At 48.1% G+C, this 20,686-nt stretch overlaps 16 non-coding genes across 16 annotated transcripts; all 16 read right to left on the bottom strand.

The window, feature by feature from the left end:
- Positions 1 to 211: 211 nt before the first annotated feature.
- Trnal-cag (transfer RNA leucine (anticodon CAG)) lies at positions 212 to 293 on the bottom strand. The gene has a single exon. It is a non-coding gene; the product is annotated as a tRNA-Leu (tRNA).
- An 80-nt stretch (positions 294 to 373) lies between these two features.
- Positions 374 to 455, bottom strand: Trnal-aag (transfer RNA leucine (anticodon AAG)). The gene has a single exon. It is a non-coding gene; the product is annotated as a tRNA-Leu (tRNA).
- Positions 456 to 1,538: 1,083 nt separating this feature from the next.
- Positions 1,539 to 1,620, bottom strand: Trnal-cag (transfer RNA leucine (anticodon CAG)). Its single transcript has one exon. It is a non-coding gene; the product is annotated as a tRNA-Leu (tRNA).
- An 80-nt stretch (positions 1,621 to 1,700) lies between these two features.
- Trnal-aag (transfer RNA leucine (anticodon AAG)) lies at positions 1,701 to 1,782 on the bottom strand. Its single transcript has one exon. It is a non-coding gene; the product is annotated as a tRNA-Leu (tRNA).
- A 1,083-nt stretch (positions 1,783 to 2,865) lies between these two features.
- Trnal-cag (transfer RNA leucine (anticodon CAG)) lies at positions 2,866 to 2,947 on the bottom strand. Its single transcript has one exon. It is a non-coding gene; the product is annotated as a tRNA-Leu (tRNA).
- Positions 2,948 to 3,027: 80 nt separating this feature from the next.
- Positions 3,028 to 3,109, bottom strand: Trnal-aag (transfer RNA leucine (anticodon AAG)). The gene has a single exon. It is a non-coding gene; the product is annotated as a tRNA-Leu (tRNA).
- A 1,083-nt stretch (positions 3,110 to 4,192) lies between these two features.
- On the bottom strand, positions 4,193 to 4,274 carry Trnal-cag (transfer RNA leucine (anticodon CAG)). Its single transcript has one exon. It is a non-coding gene; the product is annotated as a tRNA-Leu (tRNA).
- Positions 4,275 to 4,354: 80 nt separating this feature from the next.
- Positions 4,355 to 4,436, bottom strand: Trnal-aag (transfer RNA leucine (anticodon AAG)). Its single transcript has one exon. It is a non-coding gene; the product is annotated as a tRNA-Leu (tRNA).
- A 1,083-nt stretch (positions 4,437 to 5,519) lies between these two features.
- Trnal-cag (transfer RNA leucine (anticodon CAG)) lies at positions 5,520 to 5,601 on the bottom strand. Its single transcript has one exon. It is a non-coding gene; the product is annotated as a tRNA-Leu (tRNA).
- Positions 5,602 to 5,681: 80 nt separating this feature from the next.
- Trnal-aag (transfer RNA leucine (anticodon AAG)) lies at positions 5,682 to 5,763 on the bottom strand. Its single transcript has one exon. It is a non-coding gene; the product is annotated as a tRNA-Leu (tRNA).
- Positions 5,764 to 6,846: 1,083 nt separating this feature from the next.
- Trnal-cag (transfer RNA leucine (anticodon CAG)) lies at positions 6,847 to 6,928 on the bottom strand. The gene has a single exon. It is a non-coding gene; the product is annotated as a tRNA-Leu (tRNA).
- A 7,558-nt stretch (positions 6,929 to 14,486) lies between these two features.
- Trnal-caa (transfer RNA leucine (anticodon CAA)) lies at positions 14,487 to 14,602 on the bottom strand. The gene is made up of 2 exons: positions 14,565 to 14,602; positions 14,487 to 14,532 (listed from the first exon to the last, which is right to left on the bottom strand). It is a non-coding gene; the product is annotated as a tRNA-Leu (tRNA).
- A 702-nt stretch (positions 14,603 to 15,304) lies between these two features.
- On the bottom strand, positions 15,305 to 15,420 carry Trnal-caa (transfer RNA leucine (anticodon CAA)). Its single transcript has 2 exons — positions 15,383 to 15,420; positions 15,305 to 15,350 (listed from the first exon to the last, which is right to left on the bottom strand). It is a non-coding gene; the product is annotated as a tRNA-Leu (tRNA).
- A 702-nt stretch (positions 15,421 to 16,122) lies between these two features.
- Positions 16,123 to 16,238, bottom strand: Trnal-caa (transfer RNA leucine (anticodon CAA)). Its single transcript has 2 exons — positions 16,201 to 16,238; positions 16,123 to 16,168 (listed from the first exon to the last, which is right to left on the bottom strand). It is a non-coding gene; the product is annotated as a tRNA-Leu (tRNA).
- A 703-nt stretch (positions 16,239 to 16,941) lies between these two features.
- Positions 16,942 to 17,057, bottom strand: Trnal-caa (transfer RNA leucine (anticodon CAA)). Its single transcript has 2 exons — positions 17,020 to 17,057; positions 16,942 to 16,987 (listed from the first exon to the last, which is right to left on the bottom strand). It is a non-coding gene; the product is annotated as a tRNA-Leu (tRNA).
- Positions 17,058 to 17,759: 702 nt separating this feature from the next.
- Positions 17,760 to 17,875, bottom strand: Trnal-caa (transfer RNA leucine (anticodon CAA)). Its single transcript has 2 exons — positions 17,838 to 17,875; positions 17,760 to 17,805 (listed from the first exon to the last, which is right to left on the bottom strand). It is a non-coding gene; the product is annotated as a tRNA-Leu (tRNA).
- Positions 17,876 to 20,686: the final 2,811 nt, after the last annotated feature.

The raw sequence follows: 20,686 nt of genomic DNA, 5'->3' as shown, positions 1-20,686 counted from the left end.
AAATTAACGTTTCCACTTCGTAGAACGGCATGCTCGGGACGTATCTCGTGGAGACGAACGCCAGCAATCATGAGACCAAACTGCGCCGGTGAATCCTGTTGTTACACCACGCACCACTGTGCTACGACAGTTTAAGAAAGCGACGCTCACGCTTTGCTGCGCTTTTTCCTTCGCGGGAAATCAGTGCTCCTGTTTTCGAGACGGAAAACGTTGGCAGCGGTGGGATTCGAACCCACGCCTCCGAAGAGACTGGTGCCTGAAACCAGCGCCTTAGACCGCTCGGCCACGCTACCTACGCGACGCGGCGGTCACAGGAGCTGCGTTCTACCCCACGAGAACACACCGCAATGGCACAAAAACGAGAAGTAAAAATTGGCAGCGGTGGGATTCGAACCCACGCCTCCGAAGAGACTGGTGCCTTAAACCAGCGCCTTAGACCGCTCGGCCACGCTACCTACACCAGTGTTCCTGGCATTTGTAGAATGCACTGCACGACACAGCTTCCTGATCTGTTGCGACTGGTTGCTCGAACATCGCACCTCAAACGACTGCCCTTTTCGAATAGAGATTAACTACACAGGCAGCTGCCAGCGCCCTGGTGCGGCGGCATCGCGTGTTTATAAGGATTCGGTAGTGCCACCTGCAGCCTGAGGAACATGAGCACAAAATCAGGAGGGCACCGTGATTTCAATCACTGGGTCACTATCGTCATTGCAGCGACAGCAAGGCAGAACTTTAAAAAGTGCCGTGACCCGGATTCGAGCCTGGGTTGTCGCGGCCACAACGCAATGTCCTGACCACTAGACGATCACGGCCACGGAGCCACCGCGGAATTCAACTCTCGCGACTGCAAGTGGCTGTGCACAGCAAAGCTCGGCCGACTGTGTCTCGCAACAGCTGTGTCAGACGCGGTCTCCATTATATGCATACTGGCAAACGAACGTGCCCGCGCTGATGGACACTGAGCAGAGTGGTTAGCTGCATTCAACCCCCGTGGCAATGTCTTGCAGTCCTCCAAGTCTGTTGGCCGCAGGTATGTGCCCGGATAAGAGGTGGACAGATGTCGCATCTCTCTCGCCGTCACTTGTGGCCGCGAATCATATTTTACGTAGTTTTCTGCAAGCGTCAGCGGAGCGTCAGTCGAGCTAAGTCGGGACAAGTCGCATAAGAGGAGCAATAAAATGTGCATTTCCGGTACCGGGAATCGAACCCAGGCCTCCTGGGCGAGAGCCAGGCATCCCAGCCACCAGACGACACCGGATAACGACACAAGCACTCGTCCAACAAACTCGGCGAGCGTCCACCCGCTACTTGACGACAACTGCAAAAATTAACGTTTCCACTTCGTAGAACGGCATGCTCGGGACGTATCTCGTGGAGACGAACGCCAGCAATCATGAGACCAAACTGCGCCGGTGAATCCTGTTGTTACACCACGCACCACTGTGCTACGACAGTTTAAGAAAGCGACGCTCACGCTTTGCTGCGCTTTTTCCTTCGCGGGAAATCAGTGCTCCTGTTTTCGAGACGGAAAACGTTGGCAGCGGTGGGATTCGAACCCACGCCTCCGAAGAGACTGGTGCCTGAAACCAGCGCCTTAGACCGCTCGGCCACGCTACCTACGCGACGCGGCGGTCACAGGAGCTGCGTTCTACCCCACGAGAACACACCGCAATGGCACAAAAACGAGAAGTAAAAATTGGCAGCGGTGGGATTCGAACCCACGCCTCCGAAGAGACTGGTGCCTTAAACCAGCGCCTTAGACCGCTCGGCCACGCTACCTACACCAGTGTTCCTGGCATTTGTAGAATGCACTGCACGACACAGCTTCCTGATCTGTTGCGACTGGTTGCTCGAACATCGCACCTCAAACGACTGCCCTTTTCGAATAGAGATTAACTACACAGGCAGCTGCCAGCGCCCTGGTGCGGCGGCATCGCGTGTTTATAAGGATTCGGTAGTGCCACCTGCAGCCTGAGGAACATGAGCACAAAATCAGGAGGGCACCGTGATTTCAATCACTGGGTCACTATCGTCATTGCAGCGACAGCAAGGCAGAACTTTAAAAAGTGCCGTGACCCGGATTCGAGCCTGGGTTGTCGCGGCCACAACGCAATGTCCTGACCACTAGACGATCACGGCCACGGAGCCACCGCGGAATTCAACTCTCGCGACTGCAAGTGGCTGTGCACAGCAAAGCTCGGCCGACTGTGTCTCGCAACAGCTGTGTCAGACGCGGTCTCCATTATATGCATACTGGCAAACGAACGTGCCCGCGCTGATGGACACTGAGCAGAGTGGTTAGCTGCATTCAACCCCCGTGGCAATGTCTTGCAGTCCTCCAAGTCTGTTGGCCGCAGGTATGTGCCCGGATAAGAGGTGGACAGATGTCGCATCTCTCTCGCCGTCACTTGTGGCCGCGAATCATATTTTACGTAGTTTTCTGCAAGCGTCAGCGGAGCGTCAGTCGAGCTAAGTCGGGACAAGTCGCATAAGAGGAGCAATAAAATGTGCATTTCCGGTACCGGGAATCGAACCCAGGCCTCCTGGGCGAGAGCCAGGCATCCCAGCCACCAGACGACACCGGATAACGACACAAGCACTCGTCCAACAAACTCGGCGAGCGTCCACCCGCTACTTGACGACAACTGCAAAAATTAACGTTTCCACTTCGTAGAACGGCATGCTCGGGACGTATCTCGTGGAGACGAACGCCAGCAATCATGAGACCAAACTGCGCCGGTGAATCCTGTTGTTACACCACGCACCACTGTGCTACGACAGTTTAAGAAAGCGACGCTCACGCTTTGCTGCGCTTTTTCCTTCGCGGGAAATCAGTGCTCCTGTTTTCGAGACGGAAAACGTTGGCAGCGGTGGGATTCGAACCCACGCCTCCGAAGAGACTGGTGCCTGAAACCAGCGCCTTAGACCGCTCGGCCACGCTACCTACGCGACGCGGCGGTCACAGGAGCTGCGTTCTACCCCACGAGAACACACCGCAATGGCACAAAAACGAGAAGTAAAAATTGGCAGCGGTGGGATTCGAACCCACGCCTCCGAAGAGACTGGTGCCTTAAACCAGCGCCTTAGACCGCTCGGCCACGCTACCTACACCAGTGTTCCTGGCATTTGTAGAATGCAGTGCACGACACAGCTTCCTGATCTGTTGCGACTGGTTGCTCGAACATCGCACCTCAAACGACTGCCCTTTTCGAATAGAGATTAACTACACAGGCAGCTGCCAGCGCCCTGGTGCGGCGGCATCGCGTGTTTATAAGGATTCGGTAGTGCCACCTGCAGCCTGAGGAACATGAGCACAAAATCAGGAGGGCACCGTGATTTCAATCACTGGGTCACTATCGTCATTGCAGCGACAGCAAGGCAGAACTTTAAAAAGTGCCGTGACCCGGATTCGAGCCTGGGTTGTCGCGGCCACAACGCAATGTCCTGACCACTAGACGATCACGGCCACGGAGCCACCGCGGAATTCAACTCTCGCGACTGCAAGTGGCTGTGCACAGCAAAGCTCGGCCGACTGTGTCTCGCAACAGCTGTGTCAGACGCGGTCTCCATTATATGCATACTGGCAAACGAACGTGCCCGCGCTGATGGACACTGAGCAGAGTGGTTAGCTGCATTCAACCCCCGTGGCAATGTCTTGCAGTCCTCCAAGTCTGTTGGCCGCAGGTATGTGCCCGGATAAGAGGTGGACAGATGTCGCATCTCTCTCGCCGTCACTTGTGGCCGCGAATCATATTTTACGTAGTTTTCTGCAAGCGTCAGCGGAGCGTCAGTCGAGCTAAGTCGGGACAAGTCGCATAAGAGGAGCAATAAAATGTGCATTTCCGGTACCGGGAATCGAACCCAGGCCTCCTGGGCGAGAGCCAGGCATCCCAGCCACCAGACGACACCGGATAACGACACAAGCACTCGTCCAACAAACTCGGCGAGCGTCCACCCGCTACTTGACGACAACTGCAAAAATTAACGTTTCCACTTCGTAGAACGGCATGCTCGGGACGTATCTCGTGGAGACGAACGCCAGCAATCATGAGACCAAACTGCGCCGGTGAATCCTGTTGTTACACCACGCACCACTGTGCTACGACAGTTTAAGAAAGCGACGCTCACGCTTTGCTGCGCTTTTTCCTTCGCGGGAAATCAGTGCTCCTGTTTTCGAGACGGAAAACGTTGGCAGCGGTGGGATTCGAACCCACGCCTCCGAAGAGACTGGTGCCTGAAACCAGCGCCTTAGACCGCTCGGCCACGCTACCTACGCGACGCGGCGGTCACAGGAGCTGCGTTCTACCCCACGAGAACACACCGCAATGGCACAAAAACGAGAAGTAAAAATTGGCAGCGGTGGGATTCGAACCCACGCCTCCGAAGAGACTGGTGCCTTAAACCAGCGCCTTAGACCGCTCGGCCACGCTACCTACACCAGTGTTCCTGGCATTTGTAGAATGCACTGCACGACACAGCTTCCTGATCTGTTGCGACTGGTTGCTCGAACATCGCACCTCAAACGACTGCCCTTTTCGAATAGAGATTAACTACACAGGCAGCTGCCAGCGCCCTGGTGCGGCGGCATCGCGTGTTTATAAGGATTCGGTAGTGCCACCTGCAGCCTGAGGAACATGAGCACAAAATCAGGAGGGCACCGTGATTTCAATCACTGGGTCACTATCGTCATTGCAGCGACAGCAAGGCAGAACTTTAAAAAGTGCCGTGACCCGGATTCGAGCCTGGGTTGTCGCGGCCACAACGCAATGTCCTGACCACTAGACGATCACGGCCACGGAGCCACCGCGGAATTCAACTCTCGCGACTGCAAGTGGCTGTGCACAGCAAAGCTCGGCCGACTGTGTCTCGCAACAGCTGTGTCAGACGCGGTCTCCATTATATGCATACTGGCAAACGAACGTGCCCGCGCTGATGGACACTGAGCAGAGTGGTTAGCTGCATTCAACCCCCGTGGCAATGTCTTGCAGTCCTCCAAGTCTGTTGGCCGCAGGTATGTGCCCGGATAAGAGGTGGACAGATGTCGCATCTCTCTCGCCGTCACTTGTGGCCGCGAATCATATTTTACGTAGTTTTCTGCAAGCGTCAGCGGAGCGTCAGTCGAGCTAAGTCGGGACAAGTCGCATAAGAGGAGCAATAAAATGTGCATTTCCGGTACCGGGAATCGAACCCAGGCCTCCTGGGCGAGAGCCAGGCATCCCAGCCACCAGACGACACCGGATAACGACACAAGCACTCGTCCAACAAACTCGGCGAGCGTCCACCCGCTACTTGACGACAACTGCAAAAATTAACGTTTCCACTTCGTAGAACGGCATGCTCGGGACGTATCTCGTGGAGACGAACGCCAGCAATCATGAGACCAAACTGCGCCGGTGAATCCTGTTGTTACACCACGCACCACTGTGCTACGACAGTTTAAGAAAGCGACGCTCACGCTTTGCTGCGCTTTTTCCTTCGCGGGAAATCAGTGCTCCTGTTTTCGAGACGGAAAACGTTGGCAGCGGTGGGATTCGAACCCACGCCTCCGAAGAGACTGGTGCCTGAAACCAGCGCCTTAGACCGCTCGGCCACGCTACCTACGCGACGCGGCGGTCACAGGAGCTGCGTTCTACCCCACGAGAACACACCGCAATGGCACAAAAACGAGAAGTAAAAATTGGCAGCGGTGGGATTCGAACCCACGCCTCCGAAGAGACTGGTGCCTTAAACCAGCGCCTTAGACCGCTCGGCCACGCTACCTACACCAGTGTTCCTGGCATTTGTAGAATGCACTGCACGACACAGCTTCCTGATCTGTTGCGACTGGTTGCTCGAACATCGCACCTCAAACGACTGCCCTTTTCGAATAGAGATTAACTACACAGGCAGCTGCCAGCGCCCTGGTGCGGCGGCATCGCGTGTTTATAAGGATTCGGTAGTGCCACCTGCAGCCTGAGGAACATGAGCACAAAATCAGGAGGGCACCGTGATTTCAATCACTGGGTCACTATCGTCATTGCAGCGACAGCAAGGCAGAACTTTAAAAAGTGCCGTGACCCGGATTCGAGCCTGGGTTGTCGCGGCCACAACGCAATGTCCTGACCACTAGACGATCACGGCCACGGAGCCACCGCGGAATTCAACTCTCGCGACTGCAAGTGGCTGTGCACAGCAAAGCTCGGCCGACTGTGTCTCGCAACAGCTGTGTCAGACGCGGTCTCCATTATATGCATACTGGCAAACGAACGTGCCCGCGCTGATGGACACTGAGCAGAGTGGTTAGCTGCATTCAACCCCCGTGGCAATGTCTTGCAGTCCTCCAAGTCTGTTGGCCGCAGGTATGTGCCCGGATAAGAGGTGGACAGATGTCGCATCTCTCTCGCCGTCACTTGTGGCCGCGAATCATATTTTACGTAGTTTTCTGCAAGCGTCAGCGGAGCGTCAGTCGAGCTAAGTCGGGACAAGTCGCATAAGAGGAGCAATAAAATGTGCATTTCCGGTACCGGGAATCGAACCCAGGCCTCCTGGGCGAGAGCCAGGCATCCCAGCCACCAGACGACACCGGATAACGACACAAGCACTCGTCCAACAAACTCGGCGAGCGTCCACCCGCTACTTGACGACAACTGCAAAAATTAACGTTTCCACTTCGTAGAACGGCATGCTCGGGACGTATCTCGTGGAGACGAACGCCAGCAATCATGAGACCAAACTGCGCCGGTGAATCCTGTTGTTACACCACGCACCACTGTGCTACGACAGTTTAAGAAAGCGACGCTCACGCTTTGCTGCGCTTTTTCCTTCGCGGGAAATCAGTGCTCCTGTTTTCGAGACGGAAAACGTTGGCAGCGGTGGGATTCGAACCCACGCCTCCGAAGAGACTGGTGCCTGAAACCAGCGCCTTAGACCGCTCGGCCACGCTACCTACACCAGTGTTCCTGGCATTTGTAGAATGCACTGCACGACACAGCTTCCTGATCTGTTGCGACTGGTTGCTCGAACATCGCACCTCAAACGACTGCCCTTTTCGAATAGAGATTAACTACACAGGCAGCTGCCAGCGCCCTGGTGCGGCGGCATCGCGTGTTTATAAGGATTCGGTAGTGCCACCTGCAGCCTGAGGAACATGAGCACAAAATCAGGAGGGCACCGTGATTTCAATCACTGGGTCACTATCGTCATTGCAGCGACAGCAAGGCAGAACCTTTAAAAGTGCCGTGACCCGGATTCGAGCCTGGGTTGTCGCGGCCACAACGCAATGTCCTGACCACGTTTTTTTTTTTTTTTTTTTTTTTTTGTCTCTACCAGGGGTGGAAAATACATCACAAGAACTAAGCATTTCACGTCGGCATTCTCCGGAGACTGCCAAAAGCAGCAGTTTCTGGTGCCTACTTTAATAGCACCATTCCCACTATTCATTTGCGAGAGCATTTCTTAAATACCGCACCCATTCATAATTTTTTTTATCCTTGACCGCTTTTTTCGAAAGGGCTACGGTAGAAGGGGCTGTTACAAAATTCATTTGCCTCCTGTGAGGATCGAACTCACGACCTCTGGTTTACTTTTTTTTTTTTTTTGTGAGAGCCAGGTATCCTAGCCACTCTTTTTTTTTTTGACCAACTTTTGTTTTTTTACTTTTTAATTTTTTTTGTTTTTTTTTTTATTTTTTAAAGAAGAATATAAGCTTAGCAGCATGAGGCAGGTGGAGGCAAAACGGGCAGGGGTCTGAGACTTGAGGCCTGGCCGTGATGTCTCCCCCCAGTCCCGTTGCTGAGTTGCTTCATTATAATATTCTTGACGGAGTATGGAAGCTATGCTTTGTGTTCATCCTACTCCTGAACCGATTGATCCTTCATTTTAGACAAAAAATTTAGTTCATGTTGAGGCATTAGCAATTGAAGCTGATAGCTTGTAGCGTGTGCGGTATTTATTTAGTAGATATATATTATTCCCACTGCGTCTTGACAACAAAAAACATGCCTCTTTGTAACAGAAAAGTAATCATGAAGCAACAGATGCTGATTGTGTATATTTGGTTGCTCATGTTCTAGTTTTTTTTTTCTATTAGTTTGTTTGTTTTATTTTCGCTTTTTTTTTCTTGTAAGGGAAAGAAACTTCACTGAATGCAAAAAATAAGTGTGATGGTAAGGCACTATTGCCATAGCCTTATTGTCTTCTTGATAGGTATAATAATAATTTAAAAAAAAGGAGAAAAATCCTCTTCCATTAAAAGAAATGAGACTTCCATGTTAGTAATAAAATCGTAAAAAAAAAAAAACTTATCTGTACCCTACGATGGTGATTTTTTGTTGTTTCTTGTTCTTATTTTTTTTCTTTTTAAAGTTTTTTTTGTTTTTTGTTTTTTTTTTCGGCTTCTGCTGTGGAAACGAAACAAAATAGCCTTCTGAGTTAGCAGAGTATAATTGATGGTTATTTGAAGCTGGAAAATTGTAATTTTTTCTTTTTCCTGGTTTTTAGAAAAACAAGCGTCCATTCGCTTAAAGAAATGATTTGTGTTTATCTCAGCCGCATGTCAACCAATGCCCAGTCGCTCAAATACTATTTTTAGCATATTGCCGTAGTTCTTCTTGTGATCTTTATATTTCAGGGCTCTATAAAAAGCAAACTTCAAGTTCACGTAAAACTCAATGGAATTGTCAGATCCTAGGTGATTAATTACGTAGTTCACATAGTGTCCCATTAACCAGTGGACGGAGTTGTTTTTTGCTGCGGGAAAATAGCGAGTCTGAGGCCTGAGGAATGTCACAGGGGGAAAATTTTCTACCGAAGACCTCGTAAGAAATGCAAGTCGTTCTCTAATCCAATTGCAGATTTGTAGATTCCCACCGCACGTTAATCTGTGCACTAACGTATCGATCAGTTTGCATTTAAGACATAGATTCGTTTCGCCAATGCCGATTGCATGTAGCCTTTCATTAGTGCTGATGGTCCCATTCACTGTTTTATACCATGTTGATTTGACGTCGGATGGAAGACCACGCATATGAATATTTTCCCATACGGCGTCCCAATCAAAATGTGGGTATTTGCTTTCTAATTTGGTTCTCCCCTCCATTTTCCTTCGATGACACAGAATATCGCGGGCCGTGATCCGTCGTGAGTTGATTATGGCATTGCCAAGATAGCTGAGTTCCACGAAATATACTCGAACGTGCTGTAGCCGGTTATTGATTTTTTGCACATTCACCGGTGGCTGTAGACTCGCAGGCCTGACAACTTCAAATAATTTAGTTGTAATGCTGTCAGCGTGGTCGCTAAGGATAGTGGCGGTCCTTTTTATAAAAAGTGCAGACGCCTTATTTCTAATGTCAACTAAACCTAAACCTCCTTTCCTGGGATCTAAGGTCGCTGTTGTTGCAGCTACTCGGAATATTTCACCTCTCCACAGATAACTGGCAATGGTAGACATTATCTGTTTTCCAATCATTTTTGGTAACGGGAAGATCTGCGCTGTAAAGTAACCTTTGGAGAGGAGGCAGTTGTTAATGAAAAGTACCCTCTGAAACTGGTTCATATTACGGGAAAGGTTTTCTCTTGTTATTCCAAGAATTTGTCCTGACGTATTTCTCCAACTGATAGCTGCCATTTTCAATGGACAAGGCGTCAGCGTTATTCCCAGTGCTTTGCACTGGGTGACTTTTGTCGCCCAGGCTAATGTGGTGTGTTGAAAACCCCGTAGGTTTAAAAGTTTGCTTTTGTTTGCGTTGAGACTCGCTCCGGAGACGCTACAGTACTTCTTAATTAGTATTTCCAATTTCGAAATGTCTTCGGCATTACGCACTACGACTCCGACATCATCGGCATAGGCGTTTATAACAGTTCGGTGAGCAGAGAATGTGAGGCCAGTCAGGGTGACATGAACACTGCGGAGAAAAGGCTCTAAAGACAGCACGAAGAGGAGCATTGAGAGGGGGCTGCCTTGAGGCACGCCACGCCTGATCTGGATCTGCTTTGTCCTCTGGCTGTTGACTGAGATACAAGCGCTGATTCCTGTTGCAATATTTCTAATCACACTTAGGACGCGCTCATTAAAACCTATTTTCTTCAGTGTGGCATTAAGGAATCTATGATCCACACGATCAAAAGCTTTCTGGAAGTCAATAAACATGATAGCACATTTGATATTGGTCACAGCAGTGATTGCAATTACATCTCTATATTCAGCTATGCTTTTAAAAATACTCCTATTAGGAACACATGACTGGTATGGGCTTACTATCTTTGTAGCGAGCTGTGAGAGTCTGTTGTTTATAATTCTGCCGATGATTTTATAATCAGAGTTTAACAGAGAGATAGGACGAAATTTATTAAGGTTTGTTTTTGCAGTAGTTTTTGGAATGAGTACTATTGTACTCTCTTTAAAAACAGAAGGTATCTGTTTTCCCTGAAGTACCTCGTTTGTGATTCGGGTAAACATGTCACCAATCAAAGGCCAGTATCGTATATAAAATTCAACAGGCAAACCATCCGGTCCCGGTGATTTCTTCAAAGGAGACTTGCAGATGGTTCTGTAGATTTCTTCGTTAGGACACTCGACGAGAAGGTTTTCGTTTTCCTCGTCCGACACCTGAGGAGCTATGGAACTAAGGTAATCATCGAAGGACTCTTCACATACAGGACTGACTGAGTATAGGTCTTCGTAATACTTGTGCACTGCATTGACGATGTCTCTCTGAGTCGTGAGTGTCTCGCCATTTTCAGACTGAAGTCCATCGATGAAGGTGCGTCTCCTATTTCTTTCGTGCCTCAGTAGATGGTACAAGGAAGCATGTTCATTCTCCACGACTGTTTTAGCCTTTGATTTTATTTTCAGACCCTCCATCTGCTGTCTTTTAATGCTGAGCAATTTGGCCTTGGTTCGCTTGATATCTACCAGACGGATGTTGGAAGTGTCTGCCTGCTCGTATAGATTTCGCAGCATGGTGTAATAAAATTCTATGGAATTTTTTAAGTCTTTCGATCGTTGTGCACCATAATGGATGAGAACTTTTCGCAGTTTAGGCTTTGCCCTGTTGCACCACCAGTCTAGTACTGAGACATGCCTGTTTACGGAGCGGAGGCACATCGCCCACTTTCCTCGAGTCCGTCTTCCTGCATCAGTGACATGTTAAGGTGCCATTGACTTCTGAAACGACGAGTAGGTTGCGCAGTAAGGCTGACGGTAGCAAGCACGGCACTATGATCAGAAAAGTAGACAGGAGTCGTCTCCGCTTTAATGAAAGAGCTGACTAGACTTTGCGATATGTAGAGTCTGTCAATTCTACTTCGTGATTGAGGACCGATATATGTGAAAGCCACAAATGTGGGATACGTTATTTCCCAAGCATCTTTAAGCTGTAAAACAGTGACAAAACGCTTCAATTCATTGCAGTTATTAAAATTTGGAACCTGGTCTTTTTTATTGATCACACAATTAAAATCACCGCCGATTATAAGATCCGTTGGGTTTTTCCGCAATAAATAAATGATCTCGTCTTTAAAGAACTGTGCTCTTGCCATTCTATTGGATGTGCCGGAAGGGGCATACAGATTGATAAGAGTAAAACCAAAGACTTTTATACCTATCGCTCTGCCGGATTCCAATCTTTCAATATCTGTGACAGGGATCCCCTCCCTGACTAAAATTGCTGTCCCTATGTTAGTGTCAAGCGAGACATTTGAAATAGACAAATATCCTGGCACTGTAAGGTTAGTGAGAACAACTTCTTGTAGGAAAACAATGTCCGTCCCTGACTCATATAGGTACTCTTTGAGCGCCGCAATTTTAGTCGTCGATGTAATCCTGTTAATATTGATAGTTGCAAAAGTATACGCCTGGGACATTTAGTTTACATAAAAATGTACATAAAGGAATAAAAAAAATTGTAAAAGAATGATAAAAACAGGGAGCTGTGTCGCTTCTAGAAGGGATAAAATATTCCACGTCAACAAGCACCTGCAAGAATAATCTACAGAAAAATACCTATGAGTATGGAAAATACATGAACCACTGCGTTTGGTTCCTCCGAAAAATGACTAAGACAATAGGACAATCAGAACATAAAGCGGTTCAACGATATTTTTTCCCCTTTTTTTTTTTTTTTTTTTTTGTTGAATGGTGATCCTCAGTTTGGTGGAGTATTCCTAAGTTCTCGGGTTTTAGTTTTGCAGAGGGGCTTTCCATCACTAATGGTACTTGAAGGTACATCCTTAGGTTTTTCCGTAATAATTTCATACAGGACATTCTTGGCCGTTGCGTCATCTTGTCCAGGTTGTTGTTTGCTTTGGTTACGGGAAGCTTTGAGATTAGGTTGCGGTTTGAGTCTATGTCTTTGGACATCGTGGTTCAACGCGCCGTCCTTCGCGTTGTCTATCTTCACCACCGTTGAGACCGAAGCTGCCTCAACAGTGTCCTGTTCATGACGTCCACTTCCTTGTCCTTCCGGCACTAACTCCAGGGCACTGACTGAATCGGTTGGTTGGGGGTCGTTGAGTTCGTGAATGCGGTTCTGCTCCGTCACCTCACGGGGTTCGGAGTGCGGCACGTCCGTCGCCGCGACAACCGTTACTGCTTCGCCTCCGTGGTCGGTTGGTACCTGTGCGGCAGCCGACAGCGGTTGGGTTGTCTTAGCCGCTGTCGTCATTTCCATACATGTACTGTCTGTTTCCTCTAACACATCTGCGTCACACTGCTTCTGTTTGTGGGTGGAGGGGGAGTTGCGGGAGGAATCGCCGTCCGAGCCGTCATCAGTCACCTCCAACGGTCGTTTCTTATTCTGAAGATCGCATTCGGGAACAGAAGGGTGACTTGTTATTACTTGCAGAGGTGGGAACTCTGTGTTAGTTACAGCGGGCATTGTAGAAGTACCTGCACCACTGTCATTAGCAGAAGGAGGGGAGTTGCTGCTTGGTAAGACGTCGCTAAGGGTCAAATTTTGACGCTGTGTTAGATTATTCCGGAGGACAAAAACACGGCGTGGACAATCTTGTCTGAAATGACCTGTCTCGTTACAAATATTACACGTACGCTCCTGTCCAGAATAAACAACATGTGCTTTATGACCTGCAACAGATATATGGGACGGAATATTGGCTTTCACCTCCATTATGCCATTATAACACTGTATCTTGTACAGCTTCGACCATCTTTCGTTATAGATGGATTTAACTTCCCCATATTTAGATAGAGCGTCTTTGATCAACTGATTGTCAACTTCGATAGGAACGTTCAAAATCCTCACATTGGTGTACTTGATATCAGCTTTTCGTACAGAAACATTACTTTTTGAACCATCTCGATGAACACATTCAACAGAATTACCCCATTTTGCAATTAACTTATCGACAGTCACGGAGTTCAGAAATTTAACATCAACACAGTATATATCAGCATCTAACTGCGTGGTGTGAACAGAGTCAGAATTGATACAGATTACCTCTGTGAGCCAGTCATGGATCTCCAGTGCAGTGGGTTGGACCGGCCGGGTTTCCTACTCGAACGAGAAGACTAACGTATTCTTCTTGACGGTGTCAGACATGTTCTTCCGTGCCGACGAAATTCCGGTACAAACCGAAATCGCGACGAAGAACGAAACGGAGAATGGACAATAACACTTCAAAAACACTTATCAGGACCACCAAATGCAATAACACTACGAAAATGCACAGACAGCTGTACGTAAACACAAAACACCGGCGATTGCGATAGCGTGTGCGGAGCAAGCAACAAGCACGTCCGACCGCGGCGACGGCTAAAGCCAGAATATGTCGGCCATCCTGACACTTGATTTGATGCTCCTCGTTTGTTCTACTAGAGAACTTACAGTTGATGTAATTGTCGCATCCACGTTGCCACAGTACACCGGCATGAGTTCTGCACCCGTTACACGTTCGCCAGGTGCAGCCGCACAAATATAGCGCAGAATGTACCACCAAAAGAGTTTCTCAAATCCGTATAATCACGGCACTCAATACATTTTGTTCGAAACTAAGTCGTCTGTTACAGACATCAGAGATTAGACAGAATGCAGAGGTCTATCTGTCGAATAATATCTCAAGTTTTGGTCACGTTGTAATCTCCATAAAGTAATATTTTGAGTATATGAATTTATTTCGAGCTCTCTGTATTTCATCAGCGACTGTTTTTGTACAGAGGATGTACTGGTCAGCCTGCACTGTTTCCTCACACTGTCGTTAGCACTCTGCATCTCCAGACAAGAGTCGTTTTCATACCACAAGTGTCCCTTTCGACGTGTTTGCGGCTGTGGCGCGGAAGTAACCTCACGAGGGAACGTCGTATTTACAACCAACACTCTCTGTTTGTAGCTCACACTACCGAAGAAACAGTTTGGTTGCCGTAGGTGCGCTTGTGTTTGATACAAATTTTTGGTTTCACTTAGGAGAACACGGCCAGAATCGTGCTGTTGCACTTTACAAAGGATCTCAACGATACACAGGGTGCTCCAGAGAAGCGACAAAATCTGTGTCAGGAGTGGGATTCGAACCCACGCCCTCATTCGAGGACCAGAAGGCTCTAGCTGCTACTGCAGCCAAGGTTTTTCCTTGAGTCTGGCGCCTTAGACCGCTCGGCCATCCTGACACTTGATTTGATGCTCCTCGTTTGTTCTATTAGAGAACTTACAGTTGATGTAATTGTCGCATCCACGTTGCCACAGTACACCGGCATGAGTTCTGCACCCGTTACACGTTCGCCAGGTGCAGCCGCACAAATATAGCGCAGAATGTACCACCAAAAGAGTTTCTCAAATCCGTATAATCACGGCACTCAATACATTTTGTTCGAAACTAAGTCGTCTGTTACAGACATCAGAGATTAGACAGAATGCAGAGGTCTATCTGTCGAATAATATCTCAAGTTTTGGTCACGTTATAATCTCCATAAAGTAATATTTTGAGTATATGAATTTATTTCGAGCTCTCTGTATTTCATCAGCGACTGTTATTGTACAGAGGATGTACTGGTCAGCCTGCACTGTTTCCTCACACTGTCGTTAGCACTCTGCATCTCCAGACAAGAGTCGTTTTCATACCACAAGTGTCCCTTTTGACGTGTTTGCGGCTGTGGCGCGGAAGTAACCTCACGAGGGAACGTCGTATTTACAATCAACACTCTCTGTTTGTAGCTCACACTACCTAAGAAACAGTTTGGTTACCGTAGGTGCGCTTGTGTTTGATACAAATTTTTGGTTTCACTTAGGGGAACACGGCCAGAATCGTGCTGTTGCACTTTACAAAGGATCTCAACGATACACAGGGTGCTCCAGAGAAGCGACAAAATCTGTGTCAGGAGTGGGATTCGAACCCACGCCCTCATTCGAGGACCAGAAGGCTCTAGCTGCTACTGCAGCCAAGGTTTTTCCTTGAGTCTGGCGCCTTAGACCGCTCGGCCATCCTGACACTTGATTTGATGCTCCTCGTTTGTTCTATTAGAGAACTTACAGTTGATGTAATTGTCGCATCCACGTTGCCACAGTACACCAGCATGAGTTCTGCACCCGTTACACGTTCGCCAGGTGCAGCCGCACAAATATAGCGCAGAATGTACCACCAAAAGAGTTTCTCAAATCCATATAATCACGGCACTCAATACATTTTGTTCGAAACTAAGTCGTCTGTTACAGACATCAGAGATTAGACAGAATGCAGAGGTCTATCTGTCGAATAATATCTCAAGTTTTGGTCACGTTGTAATCTCCATAAAGTAATATTTTGAGTATATGAATTTATTTCGAGCTCTCTGTATTTCATCAGCGACTGTTATTGTACAGAGGATGTACTGGTCAGCCTGCACTGTTTCCTCACACTGTCGTTAGCACTCTGCATCTCCAGACAAGAGTCGTTTTCATACCACAAGTGTCCCTTTTGACGTGTTTGCGGCTGTGGCGCGGAAGTAACCTCACGAGGGAACGTCGTATTTACAACCAACACTCTCTGTTTGTAGCTCACACTACCGAAGAAACAGTTTGGTTGCCGTAGGTGCGCTTGTGTTTGATACAAATGTTTGGTTTCACTTAGGAGAACACGGCCAGAATCGTGCTGTTGCACTTTACAAAGGATCTCAACGATACACAGGGTGCTCCAGAGAAGCGACAAAATCTGTGTCAGGAGTGGGATTCGAACCCACGCCCTCATTCGAGGACCAGAAGGCTCTAGCTGCTACTGCAGCCAAGGTTTTTCCTTGAGTCTGGCGCCTTAGACCGCTCGGCCATCCTGACACTTGATTTGATGCTCCTCGTTTGTTCTATTAGAGAACTTACAGTTGATGTAATTGTCGCATCCACGTTGCCACAGTACACCGGCATGAGTTCTGCACCCGTTACACGTTCGCCAGGTGCAGCCGCACAAATATAGCGCAGAATGTACCACCAGAAGAGTTTCTCAAATCCGTATAATCACGGCACTCAATACATTTTGTTCGAAACTAAGTCGTCTGTTACAGACATCAGAGATTAGACAGAATGCAGAGGTCTATCTGTCGAATAATATCTCAAGTTTTGGTCACGTTGTAATCTCCATAAAGTAATATTTTGAGTATATGAATTTATTTCGAGCTCTCTGTATTTCATCAGCGACTGTTATTGTACAGAGGATGTACTGGTCAGCCTGCACTGTTTCCTCACACTGTCGTTAGCACTCTGCATCTCCAGACAAGAGTCGTTTTCATACCACAAGTGTCCCTTTTGACGTGTTTGCGGCTGTGGCGCGGAAGTAACCTCACGAGGGAACGTCGTATTTACAACCAACACTCTCTGTTTGTAGCTCACACTACCGAAGAAACAGTTTGGTTGCCGTAGGTGCGCTTGTGTTTTGATACAAATTTTTCGTTTCACTTAAGAGAACACGGCCAGAATCGTGCTGTTGCACTTTACAAAGGATCTCAACGATACACAGGGTGCTCCAGAGAAGCGACAAAATCTGTGTCAGGAGTGGGATTCGAACCCACGCCCTCATTCGAGGACCAGAAGGCTCTAGCTGCTACTGCAGCCAAGGTTTTTCCTTGAGTCTGGCGCCTTAGACCGCTCGGCCATCCTGACACTTGATTCGATGCTCCTCATTTGTTCTATTAGAGAACTTACAGTTGATGTAATTGTCGCATCCACGTTGCCACAGTACACCGGCATGAGTTCTGCACCCGTTACACGTTCGCCAGGTGCAGCCGCACAAATATAGCGCAGAATGTACCACCAAAAGAGTTTCTCAAATCCGTATAATCACGGCACTCAATACATTTTGTTCGAAACTAAGTCGTCTGTTACAGACATCAGAGATTAGACAGAATGCAGAGGTCTATCTGTCGAATAATATCTCAAGTTTTGGTCACGTTGTAATCTCCATAAAGTAATATTTTGAGTATATGAATTTATTTCGAGCTCTCTGTATTTCATCAGCGACTGTTATTGTACAGAGGATGTACTGGTCAGCCTGCACTGTTTCCTCACACTGTCGTTAGCACTCTGCATCTCGAGACAAGAGTCGTTTTCATACCACAAGTGTCCCTTTTGACGTGTTTGCGGCTGTGGCGCGGAAGTAACCTCACTAGGGAACGTCGTATTTACAACCAACACTCTCTGTTTGTAGCTCACACTACCGAAGAAACAGTTTGGTTGCCGTAGGTGCGCTTGTGTTTGATACAAATTTTTGGTTTCACTTAGGAGAACACGGCCAGAATCGTGCTGTTGCACTTTACAAAGGATCTCAACGATACACAGGGTGCTCCAGAGAAGCGACAAAATCTGTGTCAGGAGTGGGATTCGAACCCACGCCCTCATTCGAGGACCAGAAGGCTCTAGCTGCTACTGCAGCCAAGGTTTTTCCTTGAGTCTGGCGCCTTAGACCGCTCGGCCATCCTGACACTTGATTTGATGCTCCTCGTTTGTTCTATTAGAGAACTTACAGTTGATGTAATTGTCGCATCCACGTTGCCACAGTACACCGGCATGAGTTCTGCACCCGTTACACGTTCGCCAGGTGCAGCCGCACAAATATAGCGCAGAATGTACCACCAAAAGAGTTTCTCAAATCCGTATAATCACGGCACTCAATACATTTTGTTCGAAACTAAGTCGTCTGTTACAGGCATCAGAGATTAGACAGAATGCAGAGGTCTATCTGTCGAATAATATCTCAAGTTTTGGTCACGTTGTAATCTCCATAAAGTAATATTTTGAGTATATGAATTTATTTCGAGCTCTCTGTATTTCAGCAGCGACTGTTACTGTACAGAGGATGTACTGGTCAGCCTGCACTGTTTCCTCACACTGTCGTTAGCACTCTGCATCTCCAGACAAGAGTCGTTTTCATACCACAAGTGTCCCTTTTGACGTGTTTGCGGCTGTGGCGCGGAAGTAACCTCACGAGGGAACGTCGTATTTACAACCAACACTCTCTGTTTGTAGCTCACACTACCGAAGAAACAGTTTGGTTGCCGTAGGTGCGCTTGTGTTTTGATACAAATTTTTGGTTTCACTTAGGAGAACACGGCCAGAATCGTGCTGTTGCACTTTACAAAGGATATCAACGATACACAGGGTGCTGCAGAGAAGCGACAAAATCTGTGTCAGGAGTGGGATTCGAACCCACGCCCTCATTCGAGGACCAGAAGGCTCTAGCTGCTACTGCAGCCAAGGTTTTTCCTTTTTTTTTTTTTTTTTTTTTTTCGCTCACCTTTGCTGCCTTCGTCGGCTAGCTTCTACGCTGTAAATTTATTAGTTTTTTTTTGTTTTTTTTTTGTGTGCAATGTTATAACATAAAGTAAATGAAAACTAAAGGGATGAGTGGCTTCGACTCATGAATGCCATCTCCGGGAAGAAATCCTCTGTATGTGGGGCCTCCATCGGCATTGTGTTTGTTCGTGATTTTTCTCAAATTACCTTTGGCAACCGTACCTTAGTGGCCCTCTTACGTCGGAAAACTGTAAGGTCGGCTTCTCGGGTTGCAATGTGTTCACTCCGTTGCGAGTTCGTCCTGTTAAATCGTGTGGTCTCTTCTCTTTACTGTCCTGTCTTGTCTAATCTTAGCTTTACACCCGCCAATTCTGTGGGGGATCCATGATCGCTTTGATGAGAAAATTTGCGTATTCCTGTTTATAATGTGGAAGTTTGCGAAGTCCATTGTGCTGTGTTTGTAAATATGTCGAAAAGTCTCCAATACTACGTTCTGAGTTTGTAATAATATAGTAGATTGCTTGTCCTTTCAGCCAGGTTACGGCATTTCGTTTCGTGGTAGGGTAGAGGTCATCGTCCGGTAGAAGTAGACTCTTAAGGGTGATGGCTTGAGGGGACGTGCGTTGTAGAAATGCCAAGAGGTTTCTAACCGCTTTCCAGATGTCATGCGCCGTACCGCATACGAATGTGTGTTCATCAGTATCTTGCACGTTACAGGTTGCACAAAGGGAAGTATCAGCCAAATGTATCGAATGTAATCGGGAAGTCGTGGGAAGTTTCCTATTGACCACGTAACACCACAATGCTCTCACTCCCGTTGGCAAATGTGGATGATGAACACTTCTCCATACACGTGGCCAGACTGCCTCGGGGTACTTAACTTCAATACTGTTTCGAGCGTGCGTCGTGAGCAAATATTTGTACACTGCTCGCACTGTGACTATTTGTTCCTCAGGCATTCCCAGGCGGATGTAGCTATAGTCAAGCAAAAATTGCTTGATATGATGAAGGTCGTCTGGTATGTGATGAACATCCACAGGCGCGTCAAGATTAGCCGGCGTTATTTCGTTCAATAGAAAAGTGGTGATACTATTAGGCGAATTCTTCCATCTGTTAAATGTAGAACTGACGTACAGGACCCGTGTCTTCGTATAGACGTCGATGAGGTTGAGACCACCTGACGCCGACGGCAGAGTCAACGTAGAATACTTGACTTTGAAAATGTGGCCGCGGCTGACGAAGTGGCCGAAGGCAGCTAACAATCTGCTGGCCATCGGGAGGGGTAGCGGAAGTACGCGTGCCACATAGTTAACTTTAGAGACGAGATAAATGTTCACCAAGGCCACGCGTTGTATTTCGTCCAGCGACCTGAGGGTATGTTGACGTATGCTCGCGCGCACTGTATTTAGCAAATCTTTGTAATTGATTGCACTCGTGCGTCGGATGTCACGAGTAAATTTCACTCCCAAGCACTTCATGACCGTGATCACCTTGATCTGTCCAGGAATAGGGGCCTTCTATCCGCGACCGATGTTCAGGACACCGGACTTCATTACATTCAACTGAGCCCCCGCCGCCTTCCTATACTGCTCTACTATGTCCATCGCCGTCCGTATCTCAGACGTGGTTCGCACAAGAAAGGCCACATCATCCGCGTAGGCGCGGCATACAAACTTGTGACCGTACATCAGGACACCCTGGAGGTGTGAGGTCAGCGCTGTTAATAGCGGCTCGATGGCGATAGCAAACAGCGCCATCGACATAGGGCAGCCCTGTCTGACCGAACTTTCAATAGTTATCGGCCCCACTGATCGCCCGTTGAGCAAAATCGTGGACTGGGAGTGGCGCAGCAGTCGTGCGATGATGGTGAGGAAACGGTGGGGGAAGTTCATTGTCTGCATGGTTTTCAGTAAATACTCATGGTTCACACGGTCGAATGCTTTGTCAAAATCGAGAGCAACCAAGGCGCACGGAATGCGACAGGCGGCAGCTACCGCTAT

This window comes from Schistocerca serialis, chromosome 2 (genome assembly GCF_023864345.2).
Source record: "Schistocerca serialis cubense isolate TAMUIC-IGC-003099 chromosome 2, iqSchSeri2.2, whole genome shotgun sequence".
NCBI classification, from domain to species: Eukaryota; Metazoa; Arthropoda; class Insecta; order Orthoptera; family Acrididae; genus Schistocerca; species Schistocerca serialis.
The sequence above is the reverse complement of the archived record's forward strand: the minus strand, read 5'-3'. Positions and strand labels throughout refer to the sequence as shown.